Here is an 8,958-nt window from a genome sequence, read left to right as displayed (position 1 = left end):
CATTTTTTACGACATTGCAGAGTGCTCAGATACTCTCTGCGCCATCTATACCAGAACTCATCAGCCAGCACTTGAACACGTTTCCACTGGCATTTCAACATATCTCCTGCATTGATGTCACTGAGGGGAGAGGAATGTGTGCCTGTTTTCTGGGTTAACAGCATAGACGGCGTTAGAATGTAAGGGTTCTCAGGGTCAGTGGAGACAGGTATCAAAGGACGTGCATTCATTATGGCTGTGACCTCAGCTAAGAGAGTAGTTAACACTTCATGAGTAAGTCGTGCTCTACCAGCTTGCAACAACATACCATCCAAAATGCGACGTGCTACTCCAATCATGCGCTCCCACACTCCACCCATGTGTGAAGAGTGCGGAGGATTGAAGATCCAAGTGCACTTCTGGTCTTGTAAGAATTCCTGCACACTGTCCTTTTCAGGAGCACTTATTCCCATTTCGTTACATGCACCAATAAAATTGGTGCCGCAATCCGACCGTAATTGCTTGGCTGGGCCACGCAGTGAAAAGAAGCGTCTCAGAGCATTAATGAAGCTCGAGGAACTCATTTCTTCCACTACTTCTATGTGAATTGCCCTCGTGCATAAGCATGTAAACAGCACTGCCCATCTCTTACAGCATGCATGACCTCCCCTTGTGCGCCTTGCTGTCACCTCCCATGGCCCGAACATATCCATTCCAACATATGAGAAAGGAGGGTCTACTTGGAGTCGTTCTGCTGGCAGATCGCTCATCTGCTGCTCCTTTACTTTCCCTCTAAGTCTCCTACAGGTAACACACTGATTAAGGACTCTACTGATGAGCCTCTTTCCTCCCACTATCCATAGACCACTAGCTCTCACTGCTCCTTCGGTAAAATGCCTTCCCTGATGTTTAACCCTTTCATGGTAATGTCTTATGAGAAGAGTTGATATATGATCCCCTTCAGGAATGATGACAGGGTTTTTCTCTTTCAATTCAAAACCTGCACGGTGAATCCGTCCACCAACTCGGAGTAGACCATCACTGTCAATGATGGGATTCAGCTTAATGAGTGAGCTTTGTTTAGAAATGTTGCAGTTTGCTTGGATGCGCTTAAATTCCTCTGAATATACTTTCTGCTGCACACTTCTAATAATTTCTCTTTCTGCTCTTTCCAGAGAATCCACAGAAATACAGTTTTTGCAGATGTGCCAACCAGCACATTCTCCAACCTCTGTTGTGTGGGCGAAACAGTAAGCAATGTGACTGAGACGAGCTACAGCCTTGACAGCGGACTGCCATCTGGAAAAACGTTCCCATCGTTTTGAGCTCAGGTTATTTTCAGAAACACTTGTAGACAAAGTACTCACCTCCGGTCGAAGTTCTTTGTCATCATTTGGATGAACTAGATCGAAACTGATTTGCTCCTCTGGAGCCCAAAACAGTTCACCATGAAGGAAAGGAGGCCCTGTCAGCCATGTGGTACTGAGGAGCTTGGAAGCTGGAACAGAGCGTGAACCATGATCAGCCGGATTTTCGTCTGATGGCACATAATGCCACTGCTCAGGTTTTGTGAACTGCTTAATTCTTTGCACTCTGTTATTTACATAGATGTAGAAGCGTCGAGACTGGTTGTGAATACAACCCAAGACAACTTTACTGTCAGTATAGAAGCTAATTGAATTTAATTCCATTTCTATTTCTTCACTTATGACTTCTGCAATCTCTACGGCCATTACTGCTGCACACAGCTCCAGCCTTGGAACAGTAAGATCAGGCCGCGGGGCAAGTCTCGACTTCCCTAGAACAAACCCCACTTCTCTAAGCCCGTCTTTGGCTACGACTCGGAGATATGCGACTGCAGAAATAGCTTTGACCGAAGCGTCTGAGAAGACGCATAGGTCCACACACTGAGCCTCAGAGAGAGACATTGATGTGTATGTGCGGGGTACACGAATTTCAGTGAGATTGTACAGAGAATTTTGCCAATCCATCCATCTTCCTTTGAAACTCTCAGGGAGGCTTGAATCCCAATCACTGCCTTGCACCATCATCTCTCTAAGCAGTAGCCGTCCTTGTATAGTTATCGGTGCCAGGAAACCCAGAGGGTCGAACAGACTGTTGACCATGGACAGCACCCCTCTTCGTGTATATGGTCTTTCCGTTTTTGGAATGTGAAATGTCAAGACATCTGTCATAATACTCCATTTTACTCCAAGACTTCGTTGATCGGGTAGGTTGTCTACAAATAGATTGAGATTCTGAAGGTCTTTGGCTCAATCTTCCATTGGAAATGCATCCAACACCTCAGCTTTATTTGAGGCCACTTTGTGGAGCTTAAGGTTTGAAGCAGCTAACATTCTCTGTGTTCTTGTGAGGATGTCAATAGCTTTCTCAACAGTTGAGAATGACTTCAGGGCATCATCCATGTAAAAGTCTCTTTCGACAAAGTGGTGCACATCTGTGCCGAATTCAACTTTTCCCTCTTGTGCCACTTTACGTAGCCCATAAATGGCCACTGCAGGTGAAGGGCTGTTTCCGAACACGTGAACCCGCATCCGATAATCAACAACCTCTTTCGCTGGATCATTGTCTTTATACCAGATGAAACGGAGAACATCTCTACAGTCCTCACGCACAAGGAAGCAGTGGAACATCTGCTGGATATCTGCTGTAATTGCTACTGGCTCCTTTCTAAACCTCAAAAGAACACCTAGCAGACTGTTGTTCATGTCTGGCCCAGTAAGTAGCACGTCATTGAGTGAAACACCATTAAACTTGGCACTAGAGTCGAAAACCACACGTATCTGATTATGTTTCTGAGGGTGGTACACTCCAAAAAAGGGCAGATACCAGTACTCTTTGCTTTCTTGCACTGGAGGAGCAAGCTCTGCGTGGTGGCTGTCTAATATTTTCTGCATGAATTCCATGAAGTGAGCTTTCATTTCTGGACGTTTCTCAAGTGTGCGGCTCAGAGACTTGAACCTACTCATGGCATAGGACCTGTTATTAGGCAAACACTGCCGTGGTTTTCGAAAGGGTAGTGGGGCTACCCAGCTGTTTGTAGAATCTTGGAAGAATTCATTCTCCATGGTCCTGAGAAACCTGATATCTTCTACAGAAGGTGCAAGTTTATTGTCATTCACGGACTGACAAAACACTGATTGGCCTACATCTTCTTTGTTGGCCTCTCTCAGAATATATTGACTATTTCCAAGAGATAAGTATTGCAAAGGAGACATGTACTTTTCTTTGACTGACACGTAGCTTTCACATGGGGGGAAATTACTTGGTCTGCCACTTTCAAGGGTGTATGTTTTCATACTAGTGACCTGTGAAGGCCGGTGAGCTTTCCCTAGACACACGTCCCCGATAATCACCCAGCCCAGGTCTAGCTTTTGTGCAAATGCTGCTTCATGTGGCCCAGTGATCTGTCTGCGGACCTTGTGAACTCTTAACAAGTCTCTGCCAATCAGCAACAAGATTTCAGCATTTTCATCAAGAGATGGTATTTCATGAGCAATTGACTTAAGGTGACAGTGACACGCTGCAACTGCCGGGGTAGGAATTTCATCCTTATTGTCCGGAATCATATTACATTCCAGTAGTGTTGGTAATGAAAGACTCAGAGTACCATCGACCGGCTCTATTGTGTATCCAACAGCTCGCCTGCCAGCAGTTTCAGTTACTCCAGAACAAGTCTTGAGCGTAAAGGGAACTGTAGATCCTGTATGTTAAACATATCAAAGAACTCTGATCGTGCAAGCGACCTATTACTTTGGTCATCTAGCATGGCGTACATTCTACTGTATTTTCTGGGATTACCATCTGGGTATACATTAACTAAACAAATTTTTGAGCAAGATTTTCCTTTTAAGCCCCCACCACATACCTCTGTGCATTTGGGTGAAACCTCAGTGTGAGATATCTCTTCCTTCTCCCCGCCATGCTGTTCAAGGGGAAGAGAGGGTTTGGAAAGCCATGGTGCTTGACCTGGATGAAGGGCTGAAGGGTGTTTGTCGCTTTGGCATTCGGAACACTGTACAACTGCCTTACAGTGTCGAGCCACATGTGTGTTAGATGCACAGCATTTGAAACAGATATTGTGTGCCCTCAGTATTCTTTTACGCTCATCAATCGCCATTTCTCTAAAGCCTCTGCACCTTTGTAGAGGGTGGGGTTTGCGGTGTACAGGGCATTGCTTATCTGGATCTTCAGCAGTGGGGGTAGGCTTAGGAGTGAGTGTGACATCTGTTTTTTGCACAGAGATTGCTTTACGAGCATAGCTTTGGCTCTCACTAAACTTGTCCCTTTTGTATATTGGCAGAGAGAATGACGTGATATGAAAACTGGGGTCATTGCGTGCTTTAGCTTGTCTGCGCAGAAACTCTGCAAAGAAAGAAAAGGGCGGAAAGGCAACTCTGTGTTCCTGCTTTTAGTGAGAGCCTTCCATCATCCACTTCTCTTGGAGTCCATACGGAAGCTTCTCTACTATGGGGCTCACTCCCCTAGCCGTATCAAGATACGACAGCCCCGCGCCATGCTGTTCAAGGGGAAGAGAGGGTTTGGAAAGCCATGGTGCTTGACCTGGATGAAGGGCTGAAGGGTGTTTGTCGCTTTGGCATTCGGAACACTGTACAACTGCCTTACAGTGTCGAGCCACATGTGTGTTAGATGCACAGCATTTGAAACAGATATTGTGTGCCCTCAGTATTCTTTTACGCTCATCAATCGCCATTTCTCTAAAGCCTCTGCACCTTTGTAGAGGGTGGGGTTTGCGGTGTACAGGGCATTGCTTATCTGGATCTTCAGCAGTGGGGGTAGGCTTAGGAGTGAGTGTGACATCTGTTTTTTGCACAGAGATTGCTTTACGAGCATAGCTTTGGCTCTCACTAAACTTGTCCCTTTTGTATATTGGCAGAGAGAATGACGTGATATGAAAACTGGGGTCATTGCGAGCTTTAGCCTGTCTGCGCAGAAACTCTGCAAAGAAAGAAAAGGGCGGAAAGGCAACTCTGTGTTCCTGCTTGTAGTGAGAGCCTTCCATCATCCACTTCTCTTGGAGTCCATACGGAAGCTTCTCTACTATGGGGCTCACTCCCCTAGCCGTATCAAGATAAGACAGCCCCGGCAGGTATCCTTCTTGCTTTGCAAATTCTATTTCAGAGAGCAAATCACTTAATTCCATAAGCCTTTGGTGTTCTTTGGGAGCAATTTTGGGAAATTTTTCCAGTTTTGCAAACAGAGCTCCCTCTATTGCTTCTGGTGACCCATACATTTCTTCTAGCCTCTTCCATATATATTAAATCTAACCCATAAGCGGGGTTCCTCACGTTTACTGACTTAATACGGCGAGCATGCGGTGCTGAATCTGGACCTAGCCATTTAATTAGCAGATCCATCTCCTCCCCTGCCGTCAGATCCAATGCTTCAACTGTACTAAGGAATGATGATTTCCATGCTAGATAATTTTCTGGTCTATCATCAAATCTTGTTAGGCCTGATGACACCAGTTGGCTTCTTGCTAAATATTTCGCCAAGTCTGCTGAGGAGTTATCACCAGAACGGACTGGGTAATGACTTGGTTGGTTGGTTATGCCAGCATAACTAGGCACAGCATTACATGATGAGTGGTTGAAGGCATTAGGGTGATTGGCATGTGAATTATCTGTGGGAACAGTGGGCTTTGGACGAATCTGTGGTGATGAGTTATTTTCTATCCCCTTATCTACAGATAAGTTAGGTGCTTCTGCTTGTGGCATGCTGACATTATGTGCTTGATTGTCTCTGGGTAAATGCATGCTCCCACTACTAGCACTGTGTTTACTCATATAGTCGAGAGTGCGTTGTCGTGTACTCTGCTCTGGGAGGAACTGAAGGCTGTGTTTACTTCCCGACTCTAAGTGTGCAGCTGCAGCTTCCATTACAACCGCTTTGGCTAGTGCCGCTTCTGCTTCTCTCTCTCTCTCCAATGCATTTAAAGTGGCTTCTAAGCGGGCCTTCTCAGTTTTGATTTCTATTTCTTTATTTGAAAATGAAGCTCGAGCCAAAGCAGCCTCAGCTTCCGCACGTGCCTTAGCTGCCACCATACTGACTTTGAAATTGCGGAGGACCTAGTGGAGCGGTTTGACCTTGCTGAATGAGAAGTCTTAGCTGAACAGGAGGCAACAGACCGCACATCTAGCTCTGAATGCTCCATATTCATTGGCTGACTTTAAAGTCTCTGGTAGGTGTGATGAGCATGAGGTATCCACCTCAACTAAGGAAACTTACTGTTGGTGTCATGTTTGCATGGGCGTCATTGCTCACAATCCAGCACGGACATCCAGATTCTTGCTGATAGCTCCCTTTTCACTGTACTGGCCTCGTTGAACCCACATTCAATTGTCCAGCAAGTTAAACACCTTCACGCAATAACTCCCGGAACCACGAGGTGACGTTGAGAGTGTAACTTTATCACATGAATGGTGTGAAACTGAAAATACAAATACATACACTGATAAATTGCATATTCTATAACAGTTCTCTATATTACGTATGAGCATAACCAATTCTTATAGTGATTACTCAACTCAACCAATGAATTCACTATACTTTCAAAAATATATTAACTTATAAAATAATATCACATGTGAAAGATGAGAAAATATACACCGCATCAGCAAGCATAAACATGCCATTCTAAATAACATCAAATAGGCATCTCTAACTACACAAAATGCACTGAACACAATCATGAGTAATGACAAACAAGATGACTTACAGGGAATGCCTTATTAATAACTTTGAACGGAGGATATCTTTGGATTAATGAATGCCCATAACATGAACGATCTCTGCCTCTGATTCAGTCTCTTTTTGATGACATCACTAATTATATAGTCTTTTACTGATGAGGTCACTTTCTAATTTCTTGCTCTACCTCATATGACCACAAGAGGTCGCTTGGCTACATGATATCACACCTGGAAATTCCAGGACATTAGGCAAAAATCTGTATGTAGTGTGATCATCTGGACTCCTTCCAGTTTTTCAAAGAAGAAACTCTCCAGAAGTTCCTTCTGTTGCTCAAGTGTAAAGGGGGTCACGCCAAATACTTGCCACTTTAGCCTATAGAAGCTGTTTTTCTTTTTTTTACTGATTTTTAATATGGCATACAAAGTTACCCAGGTGAAAAAGAAATATATTTAAATTGTGCTTTTTCAGACATACTTACTATATTTAAATTATACTATACTAAGTGCATATTAAATGTATTATTTTGAAACAACTTTAAGTATACTAAGTGTATTTCAAGATATGCTTAAGTTGGATTTTAATCTATTTGTAATATATTTAATATATTGAAATTGTGTTAAAATGGAACCACTTTAAGTATATTTAGTGCAATTTAAGTGTATTTCTTAAAATACATTTAAAATGTCAATGGAGGGTGATTTGGTCAATCTTGGAAGAAAAATGTTAGCAATGTGTCCATTCCAGCTGGCTAATTTGTGCTTGCTTTCAGTCATTCATGTAAAAATCTGTTATTTAATTTTGTTTCTGTTTTGTTTTTTTCTAAAGCTGCAAGGCTCTGGTGCAAAATATTGTATGCCAGGAGTCAGGACGACTAGGCTGTGCCCAGGTCTCCGGAACCTGCGACGACGCTCAGCTCCATCAGCGCCTTCGGATCCACCAGCTCTGTCTCCATCGGTTGGCCCCCAGATGTTGGCAGCCACACCATCTACATCTTGGCTCCTCGCTGCCTCGATTCCGCCGTGTGTTGTCAGCACTGGTCAAAGTATATATGCTGCTGTCCTTTTTTAGTGTACTTTATGAATATTTGTAATGTACACAACAATATATAATACATTAAAGTTTTCTAGATATCAAAGTGTGTACGTGTGTGTGCATATACTGAAAAAAGCAGCTTTATAATATACTAGTACTGTAATGCTAATGCATTTCCAATGAACTGATATACAATTGAAATGTACTTGAAGTACATTAAAACGATGCTTCAAATATACTCTAACTGTAGTTCATGAAGTATTAAAAGGACATTTTAAATGTATTTTAAGAAATACACTTAATATACTTAAAGTTGTTTCAAAATAATACATTTAATATGCACTTAGTATAGTATAATTTAAATATAGTAAGTATGTCTGAAAAAGCACAATTTAAATATATTTCTTTTTCACCTGGGTAATGTATTTTCTTGATGTTTTACAATTAAGAGGCTGAGAAAAAAAATTATATATGGTCTTTATAGCATTGCTAAAACATCAAATGGTGGCCTAAGACTTTTGCCCGATACTATGTATATAAAACAAACAATTTCTAGACATTCACAGTACATTGTGGACTTATAGACATTTAGTGATACTTTGAGATGGTGACAACATTCATAAATTAATTTAAATATAAAGTGATGAATATTTTGTGAATATGTCTGGCATAATGTACAAAAAAACCACACTTTAAAACAGTAGTTTTATTACTGTGTATCTGACTTTGAAATGCATACAGACCACATAATGGAATGTCATGGAGGGCTACTGCTCTGTAGGGTTTAGTTCCAACACACCTGTCTGTAATTTTCAAATAGTCTGTTATTAATTGGTTTGATTAGCTTGTTCAGGTGTGTTTAATTAGGGTAGGAAAAAGTCTGCAGAGCAATGTCCCTCCATGACCTAAGTTGAACTTGAGACTGCTTGCTCAAACTGCCTTAAGTTTTGCATGAGCTACACAGAGTAACATAGTGATTAAAGATTTAGTTTACCCAACCATATAAATTCAATCAGAATTTACTTTATGTTGTTTGATGTGTTTTTCCCCCTATACACAAGAGGTGAATATCAGTCAATGGACTTTGAGAAGCTTCAAAAGCATCATCAAATAAGTCAGAAAGTCAGGCTCCATTGACTGATAATGTATGAACAGAAAACAGTAAACAATAAAAAAGAGGGATTGAACAACATGAAGGCAGGTAAATAATGA

The 8,958-nt window shown here is 42.2% G+C and overlaps 1 long non-coding RNA gene across 1 annotated transcript in view; it reads left to right on the top strand.

The window, feature by feature from the left end:
• LOC107726257 (uncharacterized) overlaps positions 1 to 7,838 on the top strand; it is a 16,146-nt gene extending 8,308 nt beyond the window's left edge. Inside the window, exon 4 of the long non-coding RNA XR_001638249.1 lies at positions 7,746 to 7,838. This is a non-coding gene — a long non-coding RNA (uncharacterized LOC107726257). The remainder of the gene's footprint in view (positions 1 to 7,745) is intronic.
• The last annotated feature ends 1,120 nt before the right edge of the window (positions 7,839 to 8,958 follow it).

This window comes from Sinocyclocheilus rhinocerous, unplaced genomic scaffold (assembly GCF_001515625.1).
Source record: "Sinocyclocheilus rhinocerous isolate Xijiao unplaced genomic scaffold, SAMN03320098_v1.1 scaffold7235, whole genome shotgun sequence".
NCBI lineage: Eukaryota > Metazoa > Chordata > Actinopteri > Cypriniformes > Cyprinidae > Sinocyclocheilus > Sinocyclocheilus rhinocerous.
This window is presented reverse-complemented; position numbering and strand designations above follow the sequence as displayed.